Consider the following 17,744-nt stretch of genomic DNA (forward strand, 5'->3'; position numbering starts at 1 on the left):
ATCCCCAAACAGGCTCACTTTTTCTTGTTCATTAGCGCATATTCACATGTTTTCCATACACAGCAAAATACAAATCATTCGATTCATTTGCATAAAAACATTTAAATGTCATTATAAAATATATATTTGTAAGATTTTTTTTAAATAATTGTTTGCCAGCAGATATTGGTCTAGAGTCTAGACCAGTGTTTCCTAACCTTATTTGTGCCATGCCCCACGTCAACGCTTCAAACATCTCCATGCACCCCTGTCAGAATTTTATAGTTAACTAACAAATTCTGAAAAAAATGAATTGCTTCAAATAAAAAATGTACATAGGCAATAGGTACTATTTTTAATTTAACTTTCAGAAGTAAGTACGTATGTAAGTATATTACATTAGATGTACAACTCGGAAGAAAATTAGTGCGATCCTTGTGCTTGATGTTAGCTGCAAAGAGTTTTTATGTGAGGTACTAATTTGGTCAATTTCAATCTTAAATCTCTACAGTTTGTGATATCAAAACGATTTCTTTTATTCAGTAACAAATCATTAATTACTCGTCAACTAAATATTATGACGGGAATGGCAACAGTAATTTTCAGTAAAATTCAGTCATGGTTGCAATATAAAAAATATATTTTCGAAAATGCGTTTTTTAACAAACAAAAAATGTACCAAATATTAATGATTTGCACATTGCACCCCAAAATATTCAATTTGCCCGCGTACTCCCCACGTTGAGAAACACTGGTCTAGACTAGACTTCAGATAGCGTAGTTAATCATCATTAGTCAGGGTCTATCCACTGCTAGATGGCAGCCTTCCCTAGCCGATCAACTCTTCTCATATTAAGCTATCGTATCGCTGCCACGAACATCTAAAACAAGACGTGAAGAGTGCGTTAATACAGCGAGGTTTTGGGCTTCCCTGTTTGTAGTTGTTTAATTCTCTTAAGGTACCTCTGTGAGAATGCATATTGTGTCCAGCTCCATAGCATAGATATATTACAAGGAACTCAGAAATAATGGGAACTGAAATACCTAACGGGTAAGCAGAAGCAAGCAACTGATCTCTAATAAGGAAGAATACGGATTAAATTTAAACACGTGTCAAGAATACGTTATACGTCGAACACTGAAAACTGCTCTCAGTTTATGCATTTACGCTCATTTAATGTTGGTGTATTACACACACGATTGCACGTGCATAATGCGTGCTTCGTTTTCGTAGGACACTCACACATTCAAAACCCTGCATCTACATGTGGCGTATTAAACATAGCCTATCGATATTCTATTTATTATCTGTTCTGTGATATATTATATAATAACTGCAAAAATAAGTAAGCTCTAATAACCTTCTTCCGCCAAAATAAAGATAATATGTGTTCGAATCCCATTCCCATTCGTTTTTAATATTTTTTAGAATGTCTTTATAGAAGTTAATGAGATTTCTAAAAGACATAATATTATTGCTTATAGAAATTTCTATGTTATTAAATCGTATGTGTATAATAATAATATATAATCAAATGTTTATAGCGTGATATATTGTGTCGAAAGGAATGCTCTACCTGTCGTTCACTGAAATTAATAGCCTCAAATAATAAAACGATATACCTACCTAATTACTTTCAAATAGAGTACCTATCCTATTTTATTCGTCCATAAAATGTTATGTCGAACAATCCGTAGAGGGAAAGTGACAATGATATTATTCGTGTTCGCGTAGTGACAAGTTATGTTGTGGTTACTATAGTCTTGAATTGAAAACTAATTTAAATTAAAACGTATTATTTATTATCTTTGCATTTTTGAAGAGAAATTCAATGACTCGTTACTATGTTTAAGTATGTAACAATTCGACAGGTGTTAGTGTAATATTTTTTGAATATTTTACCCAAACACAACTATCTCTACCATCTGTGCAGAAAATTTCACCTGAGCATGTTTGCCCTAAAGCGAGACTTGTGTTCACAGGCCACTAGAACTAGCTAGAGCAGGGGGGGGCAAACTGCGGCCCGCCGGGTATTTTTTTGCGGCCCGCCATCATTAATTGTACTTCTGATTACGAATAACTTTTTATATATTTTTTTGAAAATATTGACAACAGATTAAAATTTGAAGAATTTGTTGTTTCATATATGTATTATCTCAGTAGGTCTTCCTTGCGTCTCGTCTCACACTATGTAACCACTATTTTCTACGTTGAACATCGTGACACATTTAAATACTTTTAACTCCGCGTTGCAAGGAAAAAAATATATGCCCATGATATGGTAAAAAGTTTGAATGGATTTCTATTTAAACTCAAGCTATTCCTTCGACAAATATTGAATAACAACGTAGACCACTTTCTAACTTTGAAGTTGCTGAATATACCAGAATATAAATTTGAAGAATATGGTAAAATTATTAATGACGATTTTTCACAAAATGTGGTGACTTCCAAAAAATTGAGACAAGTTTAGACATTTTCAATAGATATTGATAGTGTACCGACAGAGCTACAACTTGAGATTACTGATCAGCAGTGTGACACTTATTTAAGAGAATTGCATCGTCGTGAAGAAATCTCCAAATTTTACAATGCCCTTAATTCAGACAAATTCGACCAACTTAAAGATTATGAAAGAAAAATGTTCGTTATTTTTGTATCAACCTATATATGTGAACAAACATTTTCGATCATGAACCTCAATAAAAATTCTTTACGATCAAATATCTCCGATGCCCATTTACACGCAGTTTTGAGAATATAAACTACAAAATTAACACCTGAATTTAAAAAAAATGTTAAAAAATGTACAACAGTTTAGTTCTTCTCATTATTTTTTTCGTAATGTTTATTTTTCGTGATAATAAATAGTGTATATCTAAAAATGGTATTTTACTTGCGGCCCGCCGATCATTTTGAATTCTTGAATTTGGCCCTCCATCCAAAAAGTTTGCCCCCCTCTGAGCTAGAGAATACCACATATTCAACTAAACCGAAGGTGACGTCTAACCTGGCATCCGAGTCGGCAGCATAAATCAAGCCTCGTATATTAAGACCACTATCCACTCTTAGGGCATTAAAGACACATACATACTACGTGCTATGTTTTATACCTTTTTACACGTATATAGTGATACCAAATATCATAATGACTAAACCCCCCATCAAAAATCCTCCAATCGACAGAGTTGGGAATATAATGATAATATTATTGTAACTGTAAATGAGTCAAGGCTAGACCAGGATGCACAGCGGAACAAACTAAAATAAAGTTACCGTTATCTGTTTCTGGGCGGACGAAGGATCGAGAGTAGGTAGTACGGTCAGTCGGCAACCTACCCTTGAGCCTTGAACGTCGTCTTTAAATACGATTTGCCACCTTTTTGCGCCAAAGCGTGCGTTTACAAATGTTATTAATAATTAATTGTTATTTGTCAAGCGAAATATACTTATAATGTCCCTAAATCAGTGTTTTTAATAAGTGTAAAAGTGTAAATCAACACCCTACGTAAAAACCCATACCCATCAATAGGTAGTACATAATATTATATACTATATTAATAAAAATGTGTAAAAAAATTGTTGTATCCCTACCTACATAGTAACAAACCACCTTCCTTCGCTTCGCTTCCTGGCTTCGAACGTGAGAAACTGCGGGAGTGTAGGGGTTGAATGTATTGTTCGTCTCTATATATAAATGGCATGCAGTGAGTTTTGCTTGAGGGGATTATGTTACTCATTATCTACTGTGTTTGTAACTAATTGAATCTCGTGAGCGTACGTAAGATAAAGTAGTAATATCGGTGATTTTGCAAAATGGTTGCTTTGTTATGTTATGTAAAATTTTGAATATTTGCACAATACATTATAATATACGTATATATATATAATATTTTTACAAAGGACCTAGCGTATCGATTATTTTCGGAGATGCTCTGCATCGACAGCATCCATGTAACGCACGCTACTGATATATGTATATATAGGTAAATCAGTATATAGTGGCACCATAGGCAATTCGTGGGTGTATTTGAATGTTGTTTGCTGCTAAAAACATTATTATGATGTCAAATTATGACAAGATCGTCGATGAAGTTGCAGTTATTCGTGTTACGCATTTGAAAAATAGTTAACTCATACAGTGCTGACGACACGGCTGCCGTGTCAGCATTAGAAGGCCATAAGATATAATTAACATGTTATTTAAATGTGGTAATTAAATAATAATTAAAAGGTCCGCAGTCAATGAGTTGAGCAAGTGCGTGAAATAATAAGTAATATTTTGAAAATCATGAAAAGGGTTTAGTTGATTTTTTGATCATTTGGATGACTTCATTTATTATTAATTTCAGAGTTAATTCTTTTACTTAGGTATGGAAGACATTTTCCTTAGCGGTGGTAAAAAAAAGATGAGAGTATGTAAAAACTTTATAGGGGGACGCAATCTCTTTTTGCTATTTTACATAATTATTAATAACATGTTCATACATTATTCTACTTATTATGCCATACCCTAGCTGAGGTTGGCCAAAGTCAAGTCAATCTTAGCTTTGTCATCTGATACCCGGAGCAGTTCAGTGGAGCTGCACTCGTACCAATCACGGAGGTTCTTAAGCCACGAAATGCGGCGTCGTTCTCTGCTACCCTTACTATTAATCTTTCCTTGAATGACAAGTTGGGGAATGCTGTATTTTTGTCCTGTCATAATGTGGCGTAGGTACTGTCGTTTCCTGGTGTTGATACTACGCAGAAATTTTCGGTACTTTAACATTCGATTGAGAACTTGTCATCCGATCAGTCCAAAGATGCGTCTATACAGCCACATCACGAAAACTTCAACTCTCCGTGACATCTCTTAGTTTAACGTCCATACTTCCATACCATAGAAAATAATTCAGAGAAAAAAACAACGTACCATACGCAGTCTCTGACCTTGGTTAAGATCTCGATTGCTAAGGAGACGTCAAATTTTACGAAAGGCACTCCATGCGATCTCAATTCTAGTTTTCATTTCCTGAGACTGGTCCCATTTCTCATTAACCCATGTAGGTACCTAATTATTTATTATGGCCGATGGGTCACACAATTAATTGGTTCGCTGTTAATGACAAAACTTGTGTTGGTGTTTTTGTTGTCGCTATTTGTGATACTAGTAGGTACCTTATAGGTTTGTTTTCTTGATGTTCATTTTTAAACCATAAGAATTGCTGACCTCCATAACCCTTTCTACCAGTTGATGCAAACTCTTTAAGCCGCCAGCAATCAGCACAGTATCGTCGGCATATCGTTTATTGTTAATTGGTTTCCAATTAACGAAAATACCCACCTTGAAAATTGACTTCCTTCCTTCCTTGAAAATAGCATACATTAGGTATGCCATTATATATTTCCCAATAATTAACATGAATTTATACATTTTCTTCGTACATTCTTGGATGTGCATCTTACCCAGTAGTTAATAATACAATAAATAATTGTCAGTGAACTGTCCAATAAACCCTGTCACCGTCTTGGTACATTTTCCAGTAGTTATTTATAACGGTGAGCATTCTATTTATTACAATCAGTCGGTATAACATTTTGATGATTATTAATATTTTACTGTGATTAATATATCCAGTATAATATTCAAGTACTTACCTATTATTACATAAATATTGAATGTTTAAGGTAGCATACCAGAATCAGTATTTCGGTATTAAATTATTCGCAATATTAATTGTGTAATGGATGCCTATCATATTGAGATATAACTTATTAAGCTTTGTTTCCTCTAAATTTCACATGCCAATTTAGAATTAGACATTGACATAGAATTGTGAGTTAATTAGCTGATCATTTAGTTTAATTATTAAAATTTAATCAATTATATTAGAATTAATCATTAATACTATGATACCCTAATAATTAATACAATAAATGTATTTATATTGAAACGATTGTGTGTGGGATTTTGTCAATCTATACTAGATAGTAGCGAAGACTGGAGGTAGGCTGTTAAGATTCGCCATAAATAGAGCACATGATACTTTGTTAGTCTACGTATTTGTTTTTCTTGAACTAAGACTACAATTAATTTACAGATGGTGTTGGTTAGTTTTTTTTAAAACAAATACGTATGACTGACAAAAGTTTAGTATGCATGCACTCTTCGCCACTGAGATACGTTAGATAATATTATCTTATTTGACAGATGAGAAGGACATAATACTTGCCCGTAATAAATTTTCTTTTGGATGTATGATAAAATGGGTATTCTGATTATGTAATTAAAAAAATTATTAATATAATGATATACTCGTACGTGTGTGTGAGATTTTCAAAAGTCATAAACTAAAAAGACGATTTTTTCATCATCATCATCGTCGTCATCGTCATCATCGTCATCAGTCCATTTACGTTGGAAAATTTCAATGATATTGGGTTACGTTTGGTTCCTTAGCTGAAAATTATTTATCTGTAGTAATGAGAAGACTAGCTTTCTTGTCTTATCCAAAGCCATTAGAACACTAATTACATTATAAAATGTTAAGTTTCAGTGAAAAAATAGATGTTTGGTTCCAACAAACCAGAAATCGTAACTTTGGTTTTGGGATTTGTATATTATGGATATAGGTGTATTATAAATATTTTATTGCAACTTCAGAACTACATGTTTATATTTATACTATATTTTGAAGCTATCAGGAAGATGCATTCTAGAAAAAATACTTTGATATTGGAATATTGGTGACTGGCTCCAATGAAATATCAAAATATTTTTTTTACCATGAACTGTCCAGAACCCCAACGTTTTAAAAATTCTGTTTGAAATTGATATAATAATATTAACTTATTGAATTGAAACAATATAGGTTAGAAATAGCATCAGGTATATATTATTTAGAGATAGCTTTGTATATATAAGTAAACTATTCATTTATTAATAGTTAGCGTTAGTAAATCGAAGATGACATTCGCTACCGATGGCAAGTGATATAGTGAATAAACTGAGCATATATGAATCTGACTGTTATTGCATAATAAGCCAACATGCTGGGAGCCTCAGGCAGTGTCATTATTTAATAAAAAAGACACAGTAATAATAATATGATACGCTATAAAACACAATCACAATTTTGATTGGAAATCAGGTGTTAGAATATTGAAAGTTACGTCAGAATAAAATGGCATCGTATGATGGCTCTAGATCCAAATGGTGAAATAGTAAATAGCAAACGTCAATTATTATACCGTCGCCCCAAAAGAAAAAGGGCACTTGTGCATAAATTAAGTTTTGAGAAAAACGCATTTAAGTGTTTTTGGAGTGAAAAATAATCGTGGAGAGGTTATTACTTAATATTTTGAAATTAAATTTGGAACACGTGTGCAATTTTTATTTTTTTTATAATTTGTCAATTTTTTATTTTTAAGAGGTTTTAAGTCACATGTTACCTTTTTCCTGTATGCATTTATGAATAGCATTATCTTCATCTTTTGATTTGCGAGTGTCAACTTTACGCTTATTGTGATCTTCCAAAATATTTATTTGGGCCTCTTTATCCGCTGCCAACATGTTTTTAAATTTTTCACAAATTTCACAAGTGCCCTTTTTCTGGAACGAAATTTTTTTTTTTTTGTACAAAGGCCCTACTCACTTTTAGATAATTACACTTGTTACCTTTTTCTTATATTATTTTTGTAAACATTGCACATAGTTCCTAAAATCGTGTAAGTACATGTTACCTTTTTCCTATTCATTAAATGAAGATGAGTTTACAAATACACAAGTAACCATTATTTTCTTTGCTCAATTGTGAATTCATGGATTCTGCTTCACAAATGCCGTTTTGCCCATAATGTAGAGAAAAAAATACGAAGAAAACTTGCATTCATAACTCAAAACCATCAAAATTGTACATGCGTCCTTTTGCTTTTGGGGCGACGATACATAATCAAAGATACATGTTGTACCCACGCGATTACGGGGTCACATGGGGTCGTACAGAATGGACGTTATCTTAGCATAGTCTATCTTACGAGGAATGGCCATTAGCCAATTTGATGCATACGGTGGTCTACCTAACTATAAATAATATGGTGTCCATATGAAAAAGATCACGCAATGCCCAGTCCCCTAAAATCTAAATTGTTCTGATACCAAATGGTTTTAATATGATTTTTATTTTGTTTTAAAAGATTCGGCATTGAAATAAATAATAAAATAATGGATTGATTCATGAGCTTATCCAATGTTTTCCATCCGTTATTCAAGTTCCACTACATTTAGACCCGATACGAATCTCTCAATTTGGATCGCAATGTTAGTTATTGCTTACACTTTGAATTCAATATCGTAAACTAGGGAAGGTACTAAGTGTCCGGATTCGAGAATAAAATTATTAAAAAATATCGACAACGAATAAAGTGAAGGTGTTTGACTTTGCAATTAATACCCTCATAATATTATAATGATATAACTTTATACCACTTATCAGTTGGCAATCAATACCACATTATTTTATAAGCTGTTTACCTCTCAGTATTTTTTGTATGAAATCATTTCACATATAGGAATACCCAGTAATTTACCATACTATGGTCATATATTATAATAGGTACTGTTATGTTTCAAGTAAAATCATTCTCACTAGCCCTTCTCTGGATTATAAATTAAACAGATGTTACCTATTCACATAATTCACGACACCTGGTTCGCTGCCATTGAGATCAATCTCTCGCCCTATGAGTCCTTCTGTATAGATTTTTAAATCCCGATATTGTATTTGAAGGTCACGTTAAATAAATCACAAACTTAACCTAACCTAATGTTACCTAATCTGGCTACATATTTTTATGAATAATTTATTTGGGAATATAGCAACATTTTATTGGACATACAACGAGGTTCTTTGAAAGTATCAATTTTTCACAGTTTTGCTGTCTTACTTTACTACACACTGTAAGAACCTGGGAACTGATTCATCATCGCGTAAGGCCGCGAGGTATTGCACGAAACAATCTTTTGAAGATCGTGTCAACTGTATTCATACCATATGACTTAGCGGTCGCTTGTATGCAGAATATTAGGAAGATCTTTAGATAATACAATCATTAATTTTTAATCGGTGTCTCAACATGCTTTCGAATATGAATTTTCTTCGAACAGAATAATTTCATATTTGCTTAATAACATTTGTTGTAAAATCTGAGAATTAGGCTGCAATGGTAATAAACAGATTTCGTACAAAAAATAAAAACAATGCAACGAACAGTACAGTACATCCACAAAGAAAACAGTTAATTTTAGAGAATTTTAGTAGCGGGGTGAGATTTATTAGCAGCGTATCGGTACAATAGATTATTATACATGATAGTTACTAGCTAAGTACTCTGATTCGAGTGACATTGAGATAAATTGTTCTTCGTTATTAATACAATAAAAATTAACACATTAACATTAAAATTCTGTTACATAATCATATTGAACTAAATATAGAGTCAGCGTTTTAAATTGAGTAGCGAAAAGAAATAATATTTGTTATTACAGTTTTAAATAAATACTATGAGAAATGATTATTCAGCTCATACACAGTAATGGTATAAAATGCTGTGATATGATGTAATAATACACCGTCTCTTATTTCGCCTAATCGACTTGCTGGTCTAGCTGAGTTGTTTACTGGAAACGGATTGGGAATATATTACTGCAAAGTAATTTGATATTTTTATAAACAATAGATATTCGATCGCTTATTATTCTGCAGCTACATGTACAACACAACAATTTGGAGGGCGCTTATGAGCAGGTATTAAAATAGCCAATACTTAAAATGTGTCGCAATAAGTCATGGCAGTCGAAGCATAGTGGTAATTCACAGGACGCGATACCCAAGAGACGCAGATTCGATTCCTGCCGGGTGTCTTACTTTTTTCAAAAAAGATTTTTTCTATTGGCCATATTTTCTCATGAGTGTTTTCAGAATTATGTATGTTATAATATAGATAAATTATTAATATGTTACTTATATGATAGTCCGTGTGATAGAAATAAACATACGTATTAAATCAATTACTGAGGATGGTGATCAATGAATTTACAGGTGACGTTCGTAATTCATTCCCTGATGATGTCGTTCCATCTGGAAGGTGCACTCCAGGGAACACAACATAAATGGGAACTGGCTTACTCTACTTGGTGTGGTAAAACAGAAGACGGATGTCGAGTGTGGAAAAATACGTAATAAATTTAAGCACATATTAAAGAATGTTATTTTCCATAGTTACATTTAAATGATGATAATAATGCATTAATAATATTGAGGGCAGTCTGCACACTTTTTTATACTTGGATATCATAGCTTGACCGTCATAAAGTACCTGGTTCCATAGCGATGGCTCTTACATTTATGTTTTTTAATCTATTTTGTGGTGCTAGGCCTCGCAACACAATCCCTTATAATCCACCAGAGATCACTCTATTCTCCAGACTGAGTTCACTTGACTAAAAAAAAATTGTATAATCAGGGACAGTAATTAAAAGAGTGACTTTAAAATAACTCCATGTAAAAATTATCAATACTTAGTCTAGTGCTTTTATAATTGTGATCAGCTTTGCGAACTTTCCGGTTTTCTTGCCAGATTTAGCATTTTTTGATAGGCATCTAGCTTGCAAAAAATGCATCCAGCTTATAGCGTTTTTATTATAATTTTTTGACGCCTTCAACAGCTTAATAAATGTGCTGAAAATAAGCTAGATTTTTACCACGTTTTTATTAACTCGTATTCTTGTTTGTCCGCTATAGATTTTTTCTTGTGTGTCCAGTATAATTTTGTTCTTGTTTGTCCAAGATTTGTATTGGACGATTGAAAATTTTTAACTAACTTCCCGCCTAGCTAGACATTTGAAACTTTAAAAATATATCAGAACACGACGACAATGCATTATTTTAATAGTTTTAGCCATTTTCAAGCAGAATTGAATTCATTTTCAGTTAATTCTGTTTTGAATGGAGAGTTATTATTGTTGGTTGCTAAGGGGGTCCTAGCAACTAAATTATTACTACCTATATACGTGCGTTACTATGGAAATCAATATGAAATGTCAAAGTGACATTTCAGTACTTCTATATTTATATTCTATATTTATTCAGTATTTCTATCAAGTACAATAAAAAGTTTTTATTAATACTTTGGACGCGGAAGACGCGCACGGCGCGTAATGGCCAGGCGGCCGATCGATGTAATTAACGTGCATTTTAAAGGGGGCAATTAAAATCTCATTATCTCTTCAGCAGCGAAAGCGTTAATACATATAATTGTCAAGTTTATATGATTCGACAGAAAATTTAAAAACGTGGTATACCTATAAAAAGTTATTTTTATCTTGTACTTAATTAATATTTCATTTATTCAGTTATTTAATGATGGTAGGTTGGTAGGTTGGTACTTGAGAAATAAAACAATACAATGAAACAATTAGAGCATTATTGGCAATTATATTGGTATTAGATACCTACAATATAATTTAATGTGGCGATTCCACCCACTGGTATTACCTAATTATTAATAATTATCGTAAGTAGGTTGTTAGATTAATTAATTATTTTTTGTCAATTTTGAAATGATTTTTTTTGACCTTTTTTCGATCAGCAAAAACAGGTACTTATTGAAATTTTATTTTCTCAAAATCTAGCGTTTTCTCCTGCCAAATAGCTTGTTTTCGTAACCCATCTAGCATGTTTTTATCACCGACAGTTGGCAACACTATCTGTGACTACTTATTGTGATTGAATAACTAAGAAACTATTCAAATTAAAAAAAAAACATTGCAAGTAAGTACACATTATTATCAACTTATCGTAAGATGAAAATAATAATTATTATGTTTGATTTGTAATAAAAAAAAATTGGCTGTGGGTAACTAAGTATACCTATGTTGAAAATTCTATGGCTGGTAAAATGCTTAGTGGCTCCAATAAAAAATAGAAAGTGATTTTTTAAAAATAACTATCTCAAAACTAATCACATATAAATACGGGCATAATTGCCATCCGTAATAATAATTGGAAATAAAGTTCAACTGTGTTATTAACATGCAAATTTCGGCATTTTTTTACTTATGCAACCAACCATAAACCCAATCACTGGTAAAACATAATAACTACGGCGCTATAAAAATAGTTGGTAAATATTTTCCCCTTTTAAAAACAAGAGCACGTTTTTTTTTAATATGATTTTTTTTATATAAAGATACATTCACACGTTTTTAACAAATACGTATTTTCAAAACTAGATAAATCAGTGATTAGCAACCGGAGGTTACAAATGACATATAATTTTGGCCGTTGAATAGTAATTATTATTCGTTTCAAAGAACTATTATTGTATTGCCCAGGGCTGGAAGATTTGCATACGTATTTTCAAATTTAAAATGCTGTTATTAATCATTTTAATGCTACCTAGACACAGAAAAGGTTGATCTAGAAATGGAATGGGAATGCGTGGCTTCCGAGCCTAAGTATTTCATATTACTCTTGGAATAAACGCCTTTTGATGTTATCTATACATAGTTAGTTCACTCATCTATAATATAAATACAACGTCTCAGATCTATCGCACATGGAGAAATAAATAATAATATTATTATATATATATTTTAAATACACAGAACGTATTTACTTATAATATTTTTTCCTCTATTAATCTAGCTATCTATCGCACGTTGGAGAAATAAATAATAATAATATTATATATATATTTTAAATACACAGGACGTATTTACTTATAATATTTTTTCCTTCTTATTCATATTTAAGTCAATCCAGCATAAAGATAGACCCCTCCAAACCCCCCGTTTAAAGCATTTTCTTTTTACTGCTCAGTGGGTTCATTTACAATACGTCTATACTGGCAAATATTAATTTGTATGTTCTGACCAATATCACTCATAACTCTGCGGTCGTCACAGGACCGATGTTTATGTTTCATGATGCTGTGTATCGTGGTATTAACCTGTTTTATGGCATCATACATGTTTCTTTTTTAACTCTCTATGTAATAGGTTAAATTTGTAATTGTTTTTATCATTTTACTTTAATATTTACAATATACTTTCTTTGCTACTTAATTGCCATATTTCTAACTAAATCATTTTTATATTTTGTATCTATTACTTAAGTATTATGGCGCATTGGCCAATCTCTGTAATGCCATTATACTCTTTTTTCTAAATAGATAAATAACTAAAAAAAACCAACTCGGTTTTAATAGAGCGTATCACTTGTGAAGCATCAGCATTTTTTTACATGTCTCAGGTATTTTACATGTAGCAGATATACAAGACTGAGGTCACCAAATACTCAAATATGCTTCCAATGATTTTACTGTCACTCGTTACAACAAAAATTACCCATGGGAGACAGTAGTATGGCGAACTAACAAAAAAATACTGTATAATATATAGATATTATTTTAAAAAAATATGCTAAAATAATACTGACACACAAGACTGCATATGTGAAGCTTCACGTTTGCAGCAAGACGCCGCAATTGTTTTAAACCAATAAAGTTGCCCTTGCCAACATGAAGATATCTTCACTTAGATTGCTCGGCAGATCTGTAGTAGTTTTATTACTTACGACCATTTTTAATTTTCTCTCTTCATGCTCTTCTTTCACATGGGTACTCGTAAGCTAAAGTCATGTAAATTCAGTGAAAACACATTTGAGTGTATGATAACTTCAGTCTTGGTTAACTGCTCCTGAGACATTCCCAGTCATAAAAAATGCTTACACCAAACGTATAGTTCCGTGATATGTCAGATTAAGACCGGAATGTGGTTTGTGGGGTTACTAACTTCAGTCTATGTATTTAGATCCAGAGTATCCAATGGTTTGAGATAATAGTTAATTCATTTCTCCTAATAAAAGTTTGCCAAAAAAAGTCAGACATCTGCCTAATATATACTCATATTAAAGTTAATCAACCTGTTCACATTGTAAAATGTATTCAAATATAAACATCTGTGATTTTCATTTTGTTTACCTTTAAATTTGAATTAATGTTAGTGTTTTTTTTTCTCTGGGAATTTAAATAAGGAATAGTATATTCTTTATAACGGCAACCCTGTTCCGCACTAACGTCGAATTTATATTACCCTTTGCCTTATACCGGTTGTCTTTAGATTAGCAGTTTTACGATGGCAACATTAAAAAACAACATTTTGAACAGCCATTATTCCCGCGCGGGATGAAAACGTTTCCTCAAATAAAATTCGAAATGTTCGCCAAATCACGAGACTTTCCCGCTTTAAAAGTGATACTAAACACAAGTTTACGTTTTATTATTTAGCCATTTAGAGCAGATGAACGACATCTTTGAAGTTTTTATATCTCATGAATTTTATTCATATTGACATTTTCATTATTATTATAAAGGCAGTGAATGAATAGAAATGATTCTTAACCATCTCCGTGCACTATTATATAATATTCACCGATATCAATGAGTTAGCGCAGTGCTTCTCAAAAATTTTCGCAACACGGCACACCTTTAAATTATAAAAATCTTGCGGCACATTAAATTAAAATACATGCATTCATTAAATTATATTGTCAAGCACTTAATTAAATAGCTGTACCTCAGAGCTAGTGAAAGAAAATGATTTCAGTACAGATTCTGTATGTAGTTACCTAAATTATTAATATTTTTTCTGGATTTGATTTTTACTTAGAGAATACCTATTCGTAAAACTACAAAATTTTAATAACCGTAGTTAGTACCTAATTACCTAGTATTAATATTATTAAGTGTTGATTTAATCTGAATTTGTGTTTTCCTGAAAGGGCTGTTTTTTGGGTTACGATATATATACCTACGGGCTCTTAAGTACAGATTGTGTATTTAACATAATCAAATAGCTGGTATAAGATCCATTTTTTTTAATAAAAGTCCTCATAATGTTATATTCTAAAGCCATAGAATCGTATCAAAAATATATTGCAACAGACATATCGAATTTTGAAGTGTTATATGATTGGTAGGTACTTGTTTATTTTAGAAGTGAGAAAAAAATATTTTAATTTAGCAGAATTTATTCTTTTATACTAAATATAATCAATACCTACGCTTGATCCAATTCTCGCATTTTTTCCCAATAGTACCATTTTTTACGTCTGGGTCGATGCTTTGAAGAGCTACTCGTAAAATTGTTGAAGATTACATTTTAAAGATTAGTAATTGATTTGGGAAGTTCTGGATTAGAACAATGATACCGTACTATGTTCCAATAGTCGAGTATATCGCTCACGTATATCATAATATTTATGCTGGATAAAAATACATCCAAATATTGTATTTGATAATCTTCTACGATATGAAGCTTCCTTTGAATTCTCGAATAGATCCGAGGCATAAAAGGAAATGTTAAAGATCTTCAGTGGTTTGGAGAGGGAATACTAGAGCAACAAGTCGAATCAGTATAATTTTGTGGATGTCACTTGAACAAGCCTCAATCTACTTAATTTAATAACCATTGCAGCGGCGTGACTTCGAAAAGAGACCCATAAATGGCGCTGACCGTTGACTGGACGCCACAAGCACTATGTAGACGGATTAGGATTGAATTCGATGCTAACTCCGTAATTTTTATCTCTCAGTCTTACAGCCAGTCAGCTTAGTCTGATTAGGTCTGACCTTTTGATCATGCATGTCCTCTATTTTGAAACTAAGCATCTTACACTATCGAGATTAGTTGTCAAATGTGATACCTACCTGAACTGAACTAATGCTTTCGCAAGTGCATCTGGTTATTTCGTTGAGCGAGTCATCTTATCGCGTTTATTTGTTTTCGTGTACCGTTTGAAGTATTCTCTGTTATTGTTGATTAATCTTTGTGAACTCTGAATAAATACTAAAACCGAAAGTGTTTATATTTTTATAAATAAAACATTCTAAATATACGATATTTTTAAAACGTTTGATTAATCAAAATACCGTATACGGTTATATTATTATTTGGTACTGTTTTTCATACGTCTGTCGCATGTTTTAAAAAGTCACTAACCGTTCTCATTAAAATTTCTCAGCACAACAGTTACTTTTACGGATCACTAACTTATTCAAATAATGCTACTTACCACTTATTTTCTTCTTTTATGTAAATAAACCAAACTGACATTGACTACTTGAAGCAATATTGTCGGATGTCCAGTGGACTGTGAAAAGGTTATTTTTTTTCTTTTACTTGAAATTGCATGCCGAAAGGCAGTAACCACCTTTTGAGATAAATCTTAAATACTTAACTTAGATTTAGATAAGTAATTTATTCAAAACACAGCCGTTATAAAAGTGAAATATTATAATAATATAATGTGGGTTAATGTATATAAGATACTTTCAACGGATGTTATCGTAATTTTTCAAAATATTTAAAAATGTAATAAAAATAGAATGAGATATCTTTTATTGATTATTAAAACTGAGTAAAATTAACTAGGCTATAAAAATATAAAACTACAAGTATTTTAGTTTTCAGAGTATACGAATAATATTATGTATGACTTCTTTATCATAGTGACGGGTCTTCAACAAAGTATCGCTGTAAAAGTAAGCAAAACGCATCACGGTTTTATTTTAATCACCTGTAGAACCTCGTTTAAATTGCATTGCAAATGCGTGTCCGTAAACTTGTGCGTATGCAGTTCGCCGTATCACACTTCACCGTGAAATGTTGTATCGGTAATATATGACCGTATATTAAAGACCGTCCAACGACATTGGGTCGTATAGTACTGACATAAAATTCATTTCTAAATAAAACACAGTTCTTGTCGGTTTACACTTTACAGGAAGCCAGCAGCAAACAAATTTTGAAAATAGATGATGTACTGGATGAATTGTTAGGTTCGGTTAGGTATTCTTGAATTCATGAATTTTGCCAAAATCAACTATGAAAATTGAATTAATATTCATATTGAATCTAATCTAAAAAATTGGAAACCGTATAGTATACGGTCATCTCTTTCCGTTAAGAAAGCTCACGGCAAACTGTGCCACGATGAAACATTTTACGTACAATTTACATGTAACCTTACAAAAGGCATGCCTTCCAAGAAAATATAATATACTCCATAATATCATGCATTTCGATATACTTACCTACCTACAATACCTACTTACAGACTTAATCACCAGATAACACTTATTTGTATATTACAACTGTCACTATATACACACGTGGTCGTACCAGTGCACACTCGGGATTCGGCAGAGGCATCGATCCAAAATATAATGAATAGCCTTAAGTCAAATTTTACTCAAGATGAGGTTAAGTTTGGCAGCGTTCGAAATGGAAAATTTTACAAACCGAAGTGCTCGATAATTTTCAGAAAATATTAACGTATTTATCTTATTTTATGTAGATATATTTTATATCAATAAATGAATTAGATTTTTTTATTATTTACCTATCTAGCTCAGATGATCAAATGGAATAACAATCTTTAAACTTGTGGCATGTAAATGATGTCAGCACCGCCGACAAAAACGGAGTTTACGACACGTAACTTTAAATATAAATATATACAAATATAAAGTTAATTTGATTACTTCTTAAAAATTCACAAAACGAAACACAATATTTATTTTTTCCGTGCAACTGAGCACTAATTTCGGAGATTTCACAAAACGGAGCTGCGTTCCAGTGCACCCCGGTCCACAATAATGCATAAGAAAAAATATGTATTGACAATGTCCATTTTAGCAGATAAAACCGTTCCTGGTC

This window comes from Rhyacophila brunnea, unplaced genomic scaffold, assembly GCF_057557595.1.
Source record: "Rhyacophila brunnea isolate RB1 unplaced genomic scaffold, BYU_Rbru_1.0 scaffold_14, whole genome shotgun sequence".
Lineage (NCBI taxonomy): Eukaryota > Metazoa > Arthropoda > Insecta > Trichoptera > Rhyacophilidae > Rhyacophila > Rhyacophila brunnea.